At 51.1% G+C, this 15,579-nt stretch overlaps 1 protein-coding gene across 1 annotated transcript in view; it reads right to left on the bottom strand.

The window, feature by feature from the left end:
* Window positions 1-15,170, bottom strand: part of KLF8 (Kruppel like factor 8) — a 49,871-nt gene extending 34,701 nt beyond the window's left edge. The window contains exons 1-2 of the mRNA XM_019540337.1: window positions 14,691-15,170; window positions 14,410-14,533 (exon numbers count right to left, since the gene is read on the bottom strand). The gene's annotated coding sequence lies outside the window, so the exon portion shown is untranslated. The remainder of the gene's footprint in view (window positions 1-14,409; window positions 14,534-14,690) is intronic.
* Window positions 15,171-15,579: the final 409 nt, after the last annotated feature.

A 15,579-nucleotide genomic window follows, 5' to 3' on the forward strand; every position in this document is an offset into this window, starting at 1 on the left:
TTTAGAACTCTAGGGTGGAGATCATCCGGGTCGGCTGACTTGAATATGTCCAACCCCTCCAGAAGCTCCCTAACTAAATCCTCGCTAACCCGTGGCCCAGGTGTGCCTCCCCCAGGGCCCGAGGGGGGCCCCAGCAGGGAGGTGGCTGTTCTGGTCCCTACTTAGGAAGACGGAGGCAAAGAAATCGTTAAACATGTATCTTCACATGCTTTTTACTGTGACCAAACCACAGACACCAAAGCATTATCAAGAGGCTTCCTGAAATGTGCTGGAGCCATTCTCTCAAAGGTACCTGGGATGTCAGACACAAGGACCATGTCCACCACAGACATTTTTATCTCACAAATGTTCACAGTCTCAGCACCAGGTTCACGTAATGTCCAACTGGCTGCCCACGGACCTTTGTCTGTGATAGCCAACCCACAGCTGACAGCAACATGCCTCCATTTGTGTCTCCTGGCACAGGGAAGTCAAGGTAAACTCTCTCATGGGGTTCCAGACCATGCCCTTCCTTGTGTGGAAGTTCTGATCATCCCAGAACAATACGCCCCTACAACTACATGCAAGATGTCCTACACCAGAAGTACCAATCTACATTTGGGGAACACACACCCAACTATTGTTCCCTCTCCATGGCCTTGCCATCCAGCATAAAGAAACTGCCTTCCACCACCTCTCACACCCTCCAACTGCATCCTGCTGCAATACCAATGCAGTCACAAGCAGGAACAACTCATCCACTTGTGCTGGATTCCTGGATTGTCACTGGCTGGAGCAGAAAGAAGCAAGGAGCACGCAGATCCAGAAGTGTCTCAGCTAAACCTGCCCGGGGTGCAAAGAACACTCATGTTCAGAGGCCCTGGAGGAAGAAAGGTTTCCACACAGTATGCCACAAACCAAGTCTTAGAGCATTCCAAGACCACAACACCATGCCCAGGTTACTGCAGCTCCAGTGTGAACAGAAGCATAGAGGTAGTCTGGACATTGGGAAGCACATGTGCATGCTCCGGGAAGCCAGAAAGTGGGCCAGGGACTTAATGCCCCCATCATCACAGACTCTCCAAACGTACCAAGTGGCAAATGCCTAACAGCACCCAGGGCAATGCAAGCTCCAACTGGTTAAAGGCAGTTCCAGCACTGCCCAAATGCTCTGCCAGAAGTCTATACAAGGAAACGGGGCTATCCAGGGGTGCAGAATGCCGCTTCAGTGTCTCTATTCTTTACAAGATCACCCCATAAAATCCACTTCTCCCACACGTAACGACTAGAGGACCAAAGTCTTACCCTCGCCCAACACTTCCACATCTAGTGGAGCAGATAATTCATGGCAACAATTTGGGCTCATGGCCTGTTGTGATGGGGAGAGAGTTACCAACCAACCATCCAAAGCTCACTGCCATCCCACCTGAATCAGCTGAAAACACCTAAGGCACAGGAGATGCAGCACGGACAGGTCCTGAACAAGTACAGAATCTCAGTTGCAACATCCGTCTGACCTGAACATACAATGAAACCAGAGTTGCGTTTTTACCTCCCAGCCACAGTCAAGTTGCCATTTGGGCAGCACCTGAAACTGGGCTCAGAAAGCACCACTGGCACCATACTAAGACATGCCAGCACATTATTCTCATTCTGCCAGGGGGTCCCGTCTCCAGCAGGAAACAGTCAACCCAGTTACAAAAAAGCAAGGATCTTCTTGGGCAGATGGCAGGGGAGCCAATACCCAGGACACTCAGCACTAGCTTACATGAATGGGAGCTACATTTAGAGCTGATTATAGATCCTGAGTTTGGTGCTGCAACAAAAAAAACACCTTGTATCCTCACACCGTGCTCTAGGTACAGCACCAAACACAGTGAGGTCCCAGTCCCTCGTTTGGACACACAGCACAAGGATAACACAAATCTGCACCTCCCCTTACAGACCTCCCAGACATCCACTGCACCTCACACAGCCCCACGCTTCAGCCTCAACCAAACTGCATCTCCACAGAGCACACCCACCCTGCACTTGCAAACCCCTCCATCCCACACATACTCTCAAGCCCTCACCCCGTCCCACACACCCACACACTGCTCAGCCTCCACCCCCAGGCTTCCACACCCGCTGGGCTGCTTTAACCCCTCGCCACCCGAGTTTCAAAGGCAGCATCTTTCTCCCCTCTGCACCCAAGTCCCATCTGAGAGAGGCAGAAGGGGTGGTAAGCAAGGGTTAAGCCAAGCATGGCCTAATAGAGAGCAGCTGAGAGGTGTGGAGACAGACACCCTGTGCTCTGGGCCCTGGCTGCTGCTGACAGGGCTATTTCTCCTGCTGGAGCTGAATGAACAGGCTGGCTAGGGCGGAGCCCTGCCCCCGGCTCTGGGGCGGTGGGCAGGGGAGGGGAATGAAAGGCCTCACTGACAGGACTCCACCCTCTGCGCTCCCAAGCTGAACAAACAAAACCCTCTGGAGCTCCAGCTGGGAGAGGAGGCTTGGGGAGCAGGGGGAGGAGAGGATGGGGGTGGGGGAGGCAGAATAGAGACAAGCCTGTGTTCCTCAGGCACCACTATTCACAGGAGGCACCGACGTCACCGAGGCTGGCGCGGCGGCCCCGGCAGCAGCCTCCCACCGAACCGGGCGCGGCCGGCCCGGGCCGGGCCGGGCTGGGCTGGGCTGGGCCGGGCCGTGGCGCCCACTCCCAGCTGGCTTTCCGGCCTCACGGGGTAAGGAAAAAAAATTGCATCACGAGGCCAGATCTGTTCGAGTTACAAAGCCAGATCTGCATTCAACCCTTTGGGGCTTTCCTGATCCAGGGCTGGGCCACTAGGTATGGAAAGGCTGGTGGAAAAGGCAGGGGGTAGGTGTTAGAATTGGAAGGTCTGTTTGGGATCCGTGTCTGATTATAAGGGGAAATGAAACGCACCACAAAAGAGCTGCTACCATGAGAAGCAGGGGCACTCTGGGGCATGGAGAGAGCTCCTGTCCTTGGTTATTCTGTCAGCTGGGCAACTACATCCAGCACAGAAGCCAAACAAACACACGTCTGTATGCTTCTTCTGGGTAATAGCCAGGGCCATCCGTCTGGAGAGTAGCATTTAGTGGTCTCAGGAGGTACCGAGATCTCACTGAGCTTCAGTTCCCACTGAGAGGTCACTGCTTCGTTCTATCATCCCATTACGCTAGAAAAATAGTATTATTATTATTAATAATAATAATAATAGTAGTAGTAACAGCAACAGCCCTGGCAGAAAAACTGCCATTTCTCAAGCCATTAAACCACCTCTTCTTGGACAACACTGGTGTCACTCTCATGGAAATGGTAGTAACGATAACTGTACCCCTCAGGAGAAGCTTTCTGACATGACAGACCTTCCTGACAATGGCAGCATCTTTTGCTGCATCTATTGAGAAGATCATGGCACCCCACAAAGTGTGACAGGTAACCATGCAATGAATGAGAACATCTCAGGGATGTGTGGCAAGCCAACTGCCTCCATGCCAGCAATGCTGCATTTCCAGGCACCATCACCCTGGCCTCTCCCCAGACACAGTTCAGAACTATTGTCACCCCTTGCCATACAATGTTAGAGCTGTGACTCGTGTTTGCATACCTAACAAGATAAACCCAAGGATTTCAAATAGGAATCCAGTGTTAAAATCTTTCTGACCTGTTGTGGTCTTTCTGAATTCTCTGCAACTTTCATTGATCAGGTAATGTTTCATGTTAGAGTAGCTAAATCTTGCTAACCAAGCCCTGGCATTTCCCCTGAATTAAAACAAATGTATAATGGTCCCAAATTCAATCCTGGTGTGAGGTATTAGAGTCTATGGATCCACATGAGGTGAATCTGGCCCTTACAGAAGGGGAACCCCTTGAGTAGTGCATTTCCAGACAGATCAAGAGCACCTCTGCCTGCAAGCACTCCACCCAAAGTGCATGCTGCCAATTTCTCTAGTCCCCAGAATGGGTAATCTTGTCCGTCTGCTGTCCCTCCACCCCCAATGGGTATGTGCACACCCTGCCTTGAAAACGGGTGTGGGCATGTTGGCAGCTCCAGGCATATCATCAATATTATCCCTTCCCACCCCTCCCCACCACACCCTCCCAGAGGAGGGAGACTGCCTCATCTCACAGGCAACCCGAAGTAGATCTTGTTCATGCTCCCTCCCTCAAGCACAATGAATGGGACTGAGGCCAGGTCACACCAAGACAAAGAAACAACACTGCCCAGTTTGCATGGCACCAAGGGACAATCACAGGGTGAAATCTTCGACAATCACAGGGTGAAATCTTTGGCCTGTGCTACAGCTCTGCTTCAGAAGTGCTGCAATGACAGCTGCCCAGGCTGCCCACCAGGCCACTTCTGCATAGAGAAGGCAGTCTCCATCTTGGTGTTCCAGGAGCCGGGCTCGGTGAACTCAACTGCTCCTAAGAGGCTCCTGCAAGAGCCTTGCATCCACCCAGAGGTGCCCAGAGCTGAAAAAAGGAAGAATAAAAAAAAAAAAAAAAAAATCCCTCTGCTAAATTAACCCACTCTCCAACAGTGGGGCTGACAGTTGGGTGGATGCATCCTGCCCTAAGCACAGAGATGTCTCACACTCAGCCAGGGATGCTATCCAACTCACCATGCCACCAAAGAGGCATCCCTACCCCCACCCCCCTTCCCCAGAGGCTCCCAGTGCAGCAAGCTCTGACTGGGAGGGGTAGCTGCCTGCTATTTTTGCTTACACTCAGAAAGCATCTGATTTGCTTGCTCGTTCAGACTGAGTCCTTTCCTAATTCCTCCCTGCCACTGGATGCACCCCATCCCAGACCCTAGATCTGAAGTCCCCTACTAAGCTAGTGCTGAGCACCACACAGAGTTCAGCTGGCACCCTCCCTCCATCCTAACCTCCCCACTACCCCAGTCCTGGGGAATCAGGAGCTCTGTTTCCAGTTACACTAATGAACATGTTTAGATATGCTCTGTGTGGGCCATGCACAGGCACATTTTAAATAAATCTGCATAACTAAACTTCAGGTAATGTGCAGAGATAAAAATTATGGTAATCAATGGCAAACACCTTCCCTCCCTCCCCCAAGGAAACGGCTCCTACCAATGCACATGCAAAAGATGACATCTCTTCTCTGAGCTCCCCAGGCCTCCCACAATCTTTGGCTAAAGAGTCAGAATGACAAGCTGGTTAGAGTAGGGACCTGGGACTCGAGGAGGACCAAGCCCCAATCCAGGCATCTCCTATGTGCCTCAGTTTCCCGCCTGTCAAACAGGATGATGATAACTGAGCTTAGCTTTGCAAAAGGCTTTAATTCCATCAGTGACAGGGGCTCCCAGGGTGCCGTCTCCTCTCTCCATGAAGTCCTGGTAGTGTCTGCGCAAGACCTACAGAGAAGCTTCCAACTATTGCAGCTACCTGCTGGGGCACACACAGGGCTTTGATTCTTTTAGCACAATGCCATCTACGCCGCTCAGAGTGAATCTCAGCAGAGCAGCTGTAAGGGGCCTCAGTGCACTGGGGCTACAGTGCTGGAGTGAACCCCCCTCCCTCCCCCACCCAGGCATCTGGCACAGAGGAGGCTTATGTGCGACTGCTCAGCTCTGCCCTTGCAGGTCCCTTCCACATCCAAGGCAGCAGCCGCACTCGCTGTACAAAGTCTGCTCAGCTCCTGGCACATTCCAGTTCCTCTGCAGCCCAGGGGCCTCCTTCCCTCAGCAGCCAAGGTCAGCTGGGAAGGGGGCCCCAGCAACACTAGTTCCCACCCTCACCTTCGCCCGAGATCAGTGGACAATTCCTGGGCCCCCCCCCCCCCCCCCCAGCAGACACACCCACAGCCTGCAGCCCCACCTTCCTGCAGCACTGGGGCCCCAGCCAATGAGTGCCCTGCAGGGCCCAGCCCTCCTGCCCCGCCAGGGAGCTCCAAAGGATGAAAGTGCTTTCTTCCTTTGAGGGAGGCTTGTTAGTTTCATGCTGGGCTCACTTTGTGTGCAGGCCATGGGGACTAGATGCAAGAGGCTCTGGCAAGTTAATGAGGGAAGCCTACAGCATCCATACGTCCCAGCAGCAGGGCCAAGGGCCTTTGTGGAGAACTCAGCCTCGAGGCTGCATTAATTAGTTTTACACAGCTTTCCAAGAGGGTGATAGGCCCTCTCCAAGCATGCGTGCCTCCCCCACCCACCCCTGCTGCAGGGGTCTCAAGAACCGCACGCTCCCATGGCTCCCCACCCTCCAGCTAACCTGCCCTTAGTGAGAAAGGCAGAGCCCTGGCTGTGCCAAAGCCACGGCACAACACACCCCACTCCCCAGCACTGTCCCAGACATGCAGCACCACAAACCAAGGGCACCAGTTTAACCACAGTTCCCGAGTTCTCTGCCCTCTGCCAGCTCCCTCCCCACCACCTCAGGGCTGCCCTGTAAACATTCCACTTAATTCACTGTTTGTGCCAAGCAACTAGAGCTTCCCATCCAGCTAGTCACAAAAGAGCCCACTGCTGCACCAGGAAGTGAAGAGACAGCAGAACTAAACTTTGGCCATGCCACCGGGATGACCCCAGCACAAGCCCTGTGCACATGTGCATGCATGCACACATATGCACACACTCCCCCACAGGAAGGCTAGCCTACACACGTAACCCAAAAGACTCCTTGGGTTTCCTCCCTTAGCTCCCTGTTTTCCAACCCCTTCTAGCTCCAAGACCAAGACACAGCCTCCTGAGCAGTTTTCAGCCACAAGCTGGACCTCGCTGCCCACCCACCCCTGCTAGCCACTCCCACCTACTTCAGAGCAGCATCCTGTACCCAACGGAAAGAAAAAGCCCACAGGAACTGGCTGCCAACCCCACCCTCACCCCACACACAGGGCACAGCCCAACAGCTGCATGTGCCCTTGTATTCAGAAGCATCTCCAGTCCAGTCCCCACCATCCCCCCAACCCTGCATGCACAGAGCTCAGCTAAGTGGCACACTCCTGCAGCAGAGCATGGGTAACCCCTCCTTCAGTATGGCATGAGGCTACCTAGTGCTGCCTCCTCTACTCCTGTGGCACAGCACCACAGTCTCCACAACCCAAATGACGACTGCCCCATGCCGAGGTATATCCATCACCTTCATGAATTGTCCCCATCCCTCTACTTCCATTCAATAACTTAAAGGTTTATCAATCAATTTAGGAAGGGAACAATGGCAAACTATTTGCAGTCCCATGATTCTGCCTCAGCCAACCAGACTGCTTAGACTTCCAAGTGTGTAAGTGTAACCTACCCTGCCAGAAGCCTTTAATCCAAAGACTTCCCTGTGTACCCTAGTCACTACTTGTCCAATAGGAATGGTCCTTCTAAGTGTGGTAGGGTGATTAACCCTGTGTGCAAGAGTCCACGTGGTCCCACCGCTAATCAGTGGATCTGCTCATGTGGAAGCTTGTTCAATCTTGCACACAGGGGTTATGCACAGAGATCCTTCTCAACACCTACTAGTCAGAGGGGACCAGCAGGCACTGGGGGAGTCCCTGTTCCCCCGAGCACCACCAGGAGTGACCAGGAATAACAGTCACAAGCTGGCAGAGGGTAGATTTAGGCTAGATATCAGGAAGCGCTACTTCGCGGTCAGGGCGGCTAGGATCTGGAACCAACTTCCAAGAGAAGTGGTGTTGGCTCCTACCCTGGAGGTCTTGAAGAGGAGGCTAGATGAACACCTTGCTGGGGTCGTTTGACCCCAGTACTTTTTCCTGCCCATGGCAGGGGGTCGGACTCGATGATCTGCTCAGGTCCCTTCTGACCCTAGAAACTATGAAACCTACTATTCTGCTTAGAAGAGGCAAATCCCTGAGGGTTTCCAGAAAGCAACTCTTACTGGAATAAGATCTAACCATAGTACCGGTATCACACTACCATCTGACCTTTGAAACAGCCCTCTGTCTCCAGAGGGACTTCACCACAATTTGCTTCTCCCCATGTGGAGAATCATGAAGGGCTTCTCCTAAGAAACTGCTCAAGGGCCAATGCTACCCCCTCCCCACCCAAAGCTCAAACATACCTTTCCTCCCTGTTTATGGAAAAGAGAGGATAGGGGGCAGCTCTCTGCATTTTAGCTAACTTAAAAGAGGCTCCTGAAATCCCAGTTAGTGTTCAAGAAAAATATGTCATATGTCAGTTCTGCTAAGCAGAAATGCCTTCCCAGCATTATGTTCTGGGGGCCCAGAATCCAGTTGTGGGGACTGGACCGGATGTCTTCTGGTGGCCCCCTCCAATCCAACTTTCCTAGGACTCTACTGAAATGCCACTTCAGCAAGTATCATTTAGAAGGAAGTATGCTCTCTCAGGTTTGCCAGTATAACAGCATCACCACTAGGGTTTTGCCAGCACAGTTACGTCAGTCAGAGCAGTGAATTTTTCACCTTCCTAAACAACACAGATATTCTGGCTACACTTACGAGCGTAGACCATGGCTTGAGTTTTCTTCCTCTTTCCTAGAACTCCCAACAAACAAAACCTTCTCTGAAAAATAGTCTAGGTTGCTTAATTACAAAACCCACCCCCACAAGCGCTTACCAGCAAGGAAATGGCACAGGAAGGTAAACTGCAGAGATTTTCTAATACCTCTGGTCACCATTACCTGTCTGAACAACAAAGGAGCTCCTGTCCACTCTGGATGGTGGGGCCATGCCCGGCACAAACCCCATTCCCCTTAACTATAGCCTCAGCGTAATTGACATGTTTCTTCCTTGCTTGCAGGCACTGTAAAATCTTATGAGGGGGAAAGCATGGGGTCAGAGTTAAGGTTCTGGCTCCTAGTTGCAAAAGCTTCACAGATCTTGTGAACTTAAGCAATTTCCTCAAGCTTTTAGCGCATTGGGTAATTTTCTACAAGTTTTGCCTATTCCAGGTTTTTGTTCCGAGAAAGACACAAGCCAAAATTTGTAGAACCAGAAGACTAAAGTTCAGCTGCTGAATAAGCAAATGCTCAAGTTAGAGGATCTTCAATGGACATATGGGGAAGTGACTGGATGGTCAATATATTTTGAAAATTGGCTTGTTTTGACCTACCTACACTTCAAAGTTGTAACCCAATACAACTCTGGGAGGAGGGGACCTCGGACACACACTGCAAGCTTCCCCCAGCCAAAGTGTCAGGGTCATGTGAAATAGGATTTATTACCAACATTGTTTTGCCAACCAAAGTGCTTAATGTAGATGTGGTTATACTGGCTAACCTGCACTTTTACCAGTATAAACCTTGTCAGCACAGGGAGCATTGTGCCACTAATATCTCAGTACAGCTAGAATGGCAAAGTCTTCCTACTGTAGCCCCAGAAGCAAGTGCCCTAGTATGGCTGTAGTTATACTGATGAAATGGGATATTGCCCTAGCTCCTTTCCACTCCAGGAACAACAACAGTTTTATAAAACAGCTGAATATCAAATCTACCTATATCCACACTTGGAGGACTGTAGCATTTTCATTGCCAGGACAACTAAAGTAACAACCTTTTAACACAAAGATTTGCTCAGATGGGGGATTTATGCCCACTGAACAGTCCTGGCACACTTAAACCAGTATGACTCCCCAGAGGGGAATTTGTACTCTGGTATCGGAGTGCCTTTTCCCGATTTAACATGTCACTATGGAAACAACAAACTAAACCAGATAATAGCCCTTTTTGCTACTGAAGTAAAGGCTCTCTGATATTAGAGCATCTCACTCAGCTCTGACTGACATGTTCCTCAGCAGAACTGTCATACCTGGAAAATTTTGCCCCGTGGATAAACCCCAAATTCCTCGCATTTCCCCCAAATTCCTCTCATTTCCAGGCTTCAGAGTAGATACTGCACTGCCCTTGCCCTGTTAAACCAAGCCTTGTGGAAGAGGAAACACCCTTCAGGCCTTTACAGCTGTATCACACTGTGGCATACAGCATCCCATGACCACAGAACCAGCGTCAGGAAGGGTTGTTAGCTTCCTCCCATTGGAACAGCAATGCCCCTTCCCCTCCCGCCTGGGTTCATATTCTGGAGGCAAAGCCATTCTTATTTTCATCCAGACCACAGCCGTTCCCACGATCACAGATTCTCCTGCCCTTCCCAGAAACTCTTTCCCAGGGAAGGGAGGATTCAAGGCCTTGTTGACACCCTTCTACTTCTGCCAGCAGCAATTCTTGCAACAGAGAGCAGCCACCATCAAGGCACATGTGCCCATGTACTTCTGGCAGCTCCACATGGTTTTAGTCACCGGTGCACTTCTGGCAAAGCATCCACTGCTGAAGGGGGCTGCAGTAGCCAGCAGAAGACATGCATCATCCTTCCGGGGGAAGTGGTGGGACTGTCGGCGGAAAGGGGCTGGTTCTACCATCAGCGAGGCTCTGAGGTGAAGATCGAGGATCTGTCTCCAGAACACTGAAGTGCTGACTATGCCTCAACACACCCTCTCCTCAAAACCACTTCTTTCTGGTTGCTACAGATAGTCCCTCCCCTGGAGGTCTTTCAGCTGGAAAAAAGTGATGCACAACTCCCAGGAACCCAGCTCTACACAGCTGAAAATCCCACATTGCAGCATCAGACAGCATTTTCCTCAGGGCTGGAAGGCAGGGCAGCCCTGACTTTCATCCAGGGGGCTCTAGGAGGGGCCTGGTAACCAGGAACTGAAAGGCTCGGGGGTCTCCAAAGGGGAACATAATAATTGGGAGGAAGGGCTGGGCAGATTCCAGGCTTTTGTCCAGAAAGATGAGAACAAGTTAAGCAGCGGGAGGCAGGATGGTATGGAGAGGCATGAGGGAGAAGAGGAGCTGTACAAATCAACCCTCCAAGGATTAATGCACAGAGCCATTTCCTACCGCTGTCTTGTATGGAGGCCCAAGATCTCATGGGATTGTACACTGGTATAAATCAAGGGTAACCACACAAGGGAACCCCCCAATTTAGCCCAGAATCGCCAGCAGAAGAACCAGGCCCTCACACAATATGTATGGGCAACTCCTTTGTTCCTCCTGTACGGAGAGTTCAGCCTTTCCCAAGCAATTAAGAGAAGAGTCCAGCCTGTGGCAGCTGGCAAGTCTGAGGGGAAAGCTCTCAGCACATAGTGTTGCTCACTGGCAGCATTTCTTTCCATATTTTCAGGGGAGAGGGGACCTGCTGGAGACCCCCATAGTCCACACCCCCTGCTGAGCCCAGCAGAGGTTTCAACCAGGTCTCCATAAATAAAGCCTGTGGGTAGATATCACACCCTCACTACTTCTTGGCTCTGTCCCCCGCCCCGAGGTGGAATACACCATTGCCAGAGGGCTATGCTGGGGCCAGATGCTCTCGCTGCCCGAGTGCCAAGCCATTGAAGTGCCAATGACAGTTTCCTCGGTGCGGTGGGCACCATGGAGGACTCCCAGGAGCCTAACATGCTGCATTTCCATTTGGGGACGAAATCCGGTTGAACTTCCCCTGACTCTGCTTCTGGGTTAGAGAACTGTCCTGACGCAGGCAGAGCAGGGAATGGCCAGGCACTAAGTGGTTACAACAACAGCAAAACAAAAATGGTATTTTCTCTGGATTCAGCTATAGTCACAGCCTCTCCCCTCCCCACGTTACTGGTCATCTGTGTTGCTTTTTAAAGGTTCAGTCCCAGCTTTCATCAGCTACCTCAAGTCAGCCACCACCAACCCTGCACCCTACAACCAGATGCCCACCCCCAGTGCCTCTGCCCTGCTGAGCCCTGCCCAACTCATCTGTCCATAAAGGCTTCTGCAGAGCTGGTTCGGTGGCAGCTCCTGGTGGTAGCCTGCAGCCTGGGTTCTGCTTCCTACTGCCAGAGCTACTTACCCAGGCTGGCTTAGACAGGGACAATCCTTCTTTGAGGACTAAATGGCCCTTTGAGCTCCCTCCCAGCCCTAGTTTTCTAAGGAAAAATAAAGTGAAAGGAATGAGGTCACAGCCCTGGAAGCAGCAGTGCAGGATGACAGACGGGGCCTCCAAATGTCTTTCCAACCTGTGTGTGGACCAACACAGAACCCCACATCCCCATGCTATTCTGTACTCCCTTGATGGATTCTCTTGGCATACTTTGGTTTCTATCCCTGCTAGTCCTCCTAGATCAATGATAGGAATGGCCATGGCTATAGCAAGCACATCTTCCTCCAGCAGCACAGCCTGGGTTGACACCAGCAGAGGGACAAACAAACAGCAGCAACCCTGCACACTATTGTGAAATGCCATGCCTGGCCCTAAAAGAGATAAGACCTTTGCTTCACCACTCAAGGACCAAGCACTGGGGTGTTGTTCTTACAGTTAGGACTCCTAGCAGGAAGGGGCCAAATGTCCCCACCCCACCCCCAATTTCAGGCTGCTTTGGACACAGCAAGTGGGACCTCTTCACCATGACTAACTTTGTGATGTACATCCCACAAACCGACCCCATTGCCAGAATGGTCCCTGTGTAGCCCTGCCCCTTTAGTATAGGCCCCAGGTGGGGGATAGCAGCTGGGTGAACTGGATAAGCCAGATCAAACCTACAGCATTCACACTCCCACCACGGCTGCATACACCCACCCCTGCTGCTGGGCCCCTGCAGCCAAACATGCCTGTTTGTTCCTGGCTTCCTGCCTGGAGCAGGCCCTCTCCCCTGGTCTCCCCAAGGTGGTCAAAAACTGCTACAAGTGACCAACATGAAATGAGATCAAGCCAAGAGGGTAGAAAATTCACTCCCTGGAAAACAAGCAACCCCAATCCTCAGGAAAGGAGTGGAGACGTCTCATGGCAAGAGACTAGACTCAGGATGCATAGGGAACCACTAAACTAGGGCAGGGTGCAGGTACAGAGGGTGGGGATAGTGGGTACCTGGAATACACGGGGTGGAGCAGAGGATGCTCAGGGCCATGGGTAGGGAGGCAAGCAGGGAGCAAGCAGCCAGGCCCCAGACACGGGTGAAGAGATAACTACAACAGAAGGAGCCCACCTTGCACCTCGATTAGCCTAGAATGTCCATGGATTTAGTGGAGGCCGAACACCTCCCATAACCGGAGAAATCTAACTGGATTAGAGAGAGAGCACTGCACAAACGTCTCTAAATGGCTAGGAATTAATTGGATCCAGTCTAGTAATCGGATTGTTGGGCTGTAACGGCCCCGCCTGCTCCACACAGCTGCTCCCCTGCTTCCTCCCTCCCTTCCCCCTCCCCTCTGGGGAATGGGGCAGCAGAGCCACTCTGAAGCCTGTAGCAAGGTCCCCTCCCTCGCCCCAGAGTCAAAGCCTCCCTGCGTGAAGGGGAGGGCGGTGGCAGCCACGCGCTATTCTGGTGTGGGGGACTGGGCCGTGGGAAAGCAGCCATCTGACTCCCCGCCTGGCTCTATCAGGCCTCACTCTATTCCCGGGCACAGCTGGGAGCTGCAGATATCTGGGCAGCCCTCACAGATTTAATGAGAGCAGGGCTGTGTGCTGCTGAGAGCAGACACACCCTGCCTCCAACACGTCCACACCTCCTGCAGGAATTTCCTACCAGTGCAGCTTCTCCCTCCACCCCAAGCAAAACCCCTCCTCTGCCTCCTGCCAAGGGATGCGTGCCACAGGCATTCTCTATCTGCCCTTTAAAAGGGGGGCAAGCAGCCAGTCATGTCAACAGCCACTCTCACCACTGCCGAACCAGACCATATAGAGCCAGATCCTCAGCAGCAGTAAAATCAGTGTTGCTCCACTGGCATGAACACCAGTTTAGAGCTGACAGTTGCTTAGACCATAATACCCTACCACGCATGGTATAAAAACTATGGACCTCCAGACTCCGTCTGTTTCAAGAGAGTTAAAGAGCAGAGGTCAAAGTCTGCTCTCAGCGACTCTAGCTTTGTGTGTTTGTGTAGAGCAAAATTTGGTACTGTACTTTTGTCTTTCAAAACAAAATCCTTATGTCTGGTGTTACCACCCCTCTAGCTTATAGCAGCCAAGAAGTCCATTTTCCAGGCCACTGTGTAAACTGTTTACTTCTTGCTTTTCCAGGCCAGGACAATGAAAATACGCTAGCTAGTTCCATTTGTTCCCATGCACTGTGGCACCGAAGTTACCATACCTTGCCTAGGGAGACTGCTTAGGAAGTAGGTATTGAATTTTTTTAAGAACAAAGAAGTCAGAGATATTTCCAATGGGAATTTGCATCTACCAATGTTACTAAGCTTACATGTGGGATGCACTTACCCTAGACATCAAATAACTGAAAAAACAAATGGCCAGCCCTTGGCTTCTTGAAGCCCACCAAGAAAAGCAAGGTCCCCACGCACATTTTGTTGAATGAGCCCCATTGAAGCTTTGAGTTGTGTGCCGGGGCACATAATTCAGGGCTGTTAGCACCAAGGCATGGTCTAAGTATTGATTTAGAAGGTACAAGCTACTATGTGCAAAGAGTCTAAAACTTACATATAATACCATGTGCTTTTAAACACACCTTCAGCATGTATTAAAAGTACAACCTGTTTAAAATCATCCAGCTTTGTCCACTTTAGGATCAACACAGCTTGGTTGGCACCACCCTCGTTGCTTGCCTCTACTGGCAGACATTCATAGTGTTGAATACATCAGTCTGAAAGAACTAGCCTACAGAGAGAAATGGACTCGAGTAGCTATTCCAAAGTAAGTTGTTCCAACCCCAGAACAGCTTCCTACTTAAACATTATTCCCAGTTAAAAGACAGTTAATACCAGAAAAACAAACATCTTTCCAAAGCAGAGTAGTTCTTTCCAAATCAAATGACTTGAACTCTGGAGCATGCACTGTCCACACAGAAAACTATTCTGGAAAGTTTTGTTCCAGGATCTCTCTTCTGGTCACTTTCCCCAGACAGACACCCCCATGCAATGGCTCATATCTGCAAGAAGTCTGCTCAGACATTGAGAGAACAGACCTACGTAGTAATCAAACCATTTTATGATCTGTTCAGTCAGCACCACTCAGTAAGATCCTGTTCCCCATTGCAAGCACTGCTCTTTACTTTCTCTTCTTTCCCCATCCTCTTTCTTTTTCTTCTTTCCCCATCTTTCAACCCCTCTTCTTCCTACTGCATTAACCTTCCTGGGAGCAACTCCCAATTCTCACCTTCTCTTCTTTCACATTCCCAGCACCTATTCCCACCATTGCTAAAATGCACCCATATTTAAATAATTAATGATAGTACTAGAGGTGCATCACTGGACTCCAAAGCTAGCATCCTAAATAAGGCAGTGCATGCAGAGGAACTCTTGTGTCTAGGTTGCTTCTTCATAGTTTCATAGTTTGTAGGGTCGGAAGGGACCTGAGCAGATCATCTAGTCCAACCCCCTGCCATGGCAGGAAAGAGTACTGGGATCAAATGACCCCAGCAAGATGTTCATCTAACCTCCTCTTAAACACCCCCAGGGTAGGAGCCTGCACCACTTCCATTGGAAGCTGGTTCCAGACCCTAGCCGCCCTGACTGTGAAGTAGCGCCTCCTGACATCTAACCTAAATCTGCCCTCTGCCAGCTTGTGACCGTTATTCCTGGTCACTCCTGGCGGTGCTCGGGGAAACAGCGACTTCCCCAATGCTTGCTGATCCCCCCTGACTAGTTTATAACAGGCCACAAGATCCCCCTCAGCCTTCTCTTTTGGAGGCTGAACAGGTTCAA

Source organism: Crocodylus porosus, unplaced genomic scaffold (assembly GCF_001723895.1).
Source record: "Crocodylus porosus isolate Cpor-Errol unplaced genomic scaffold, CroPor_comp1, whole genome shotgun sequence".
NCBI classification, from domain to species: Eukaryota; Metazoa; Chordata; order Crocodylia; family Crocodylidae; genus Crocodylus; species Crocodylus porosus.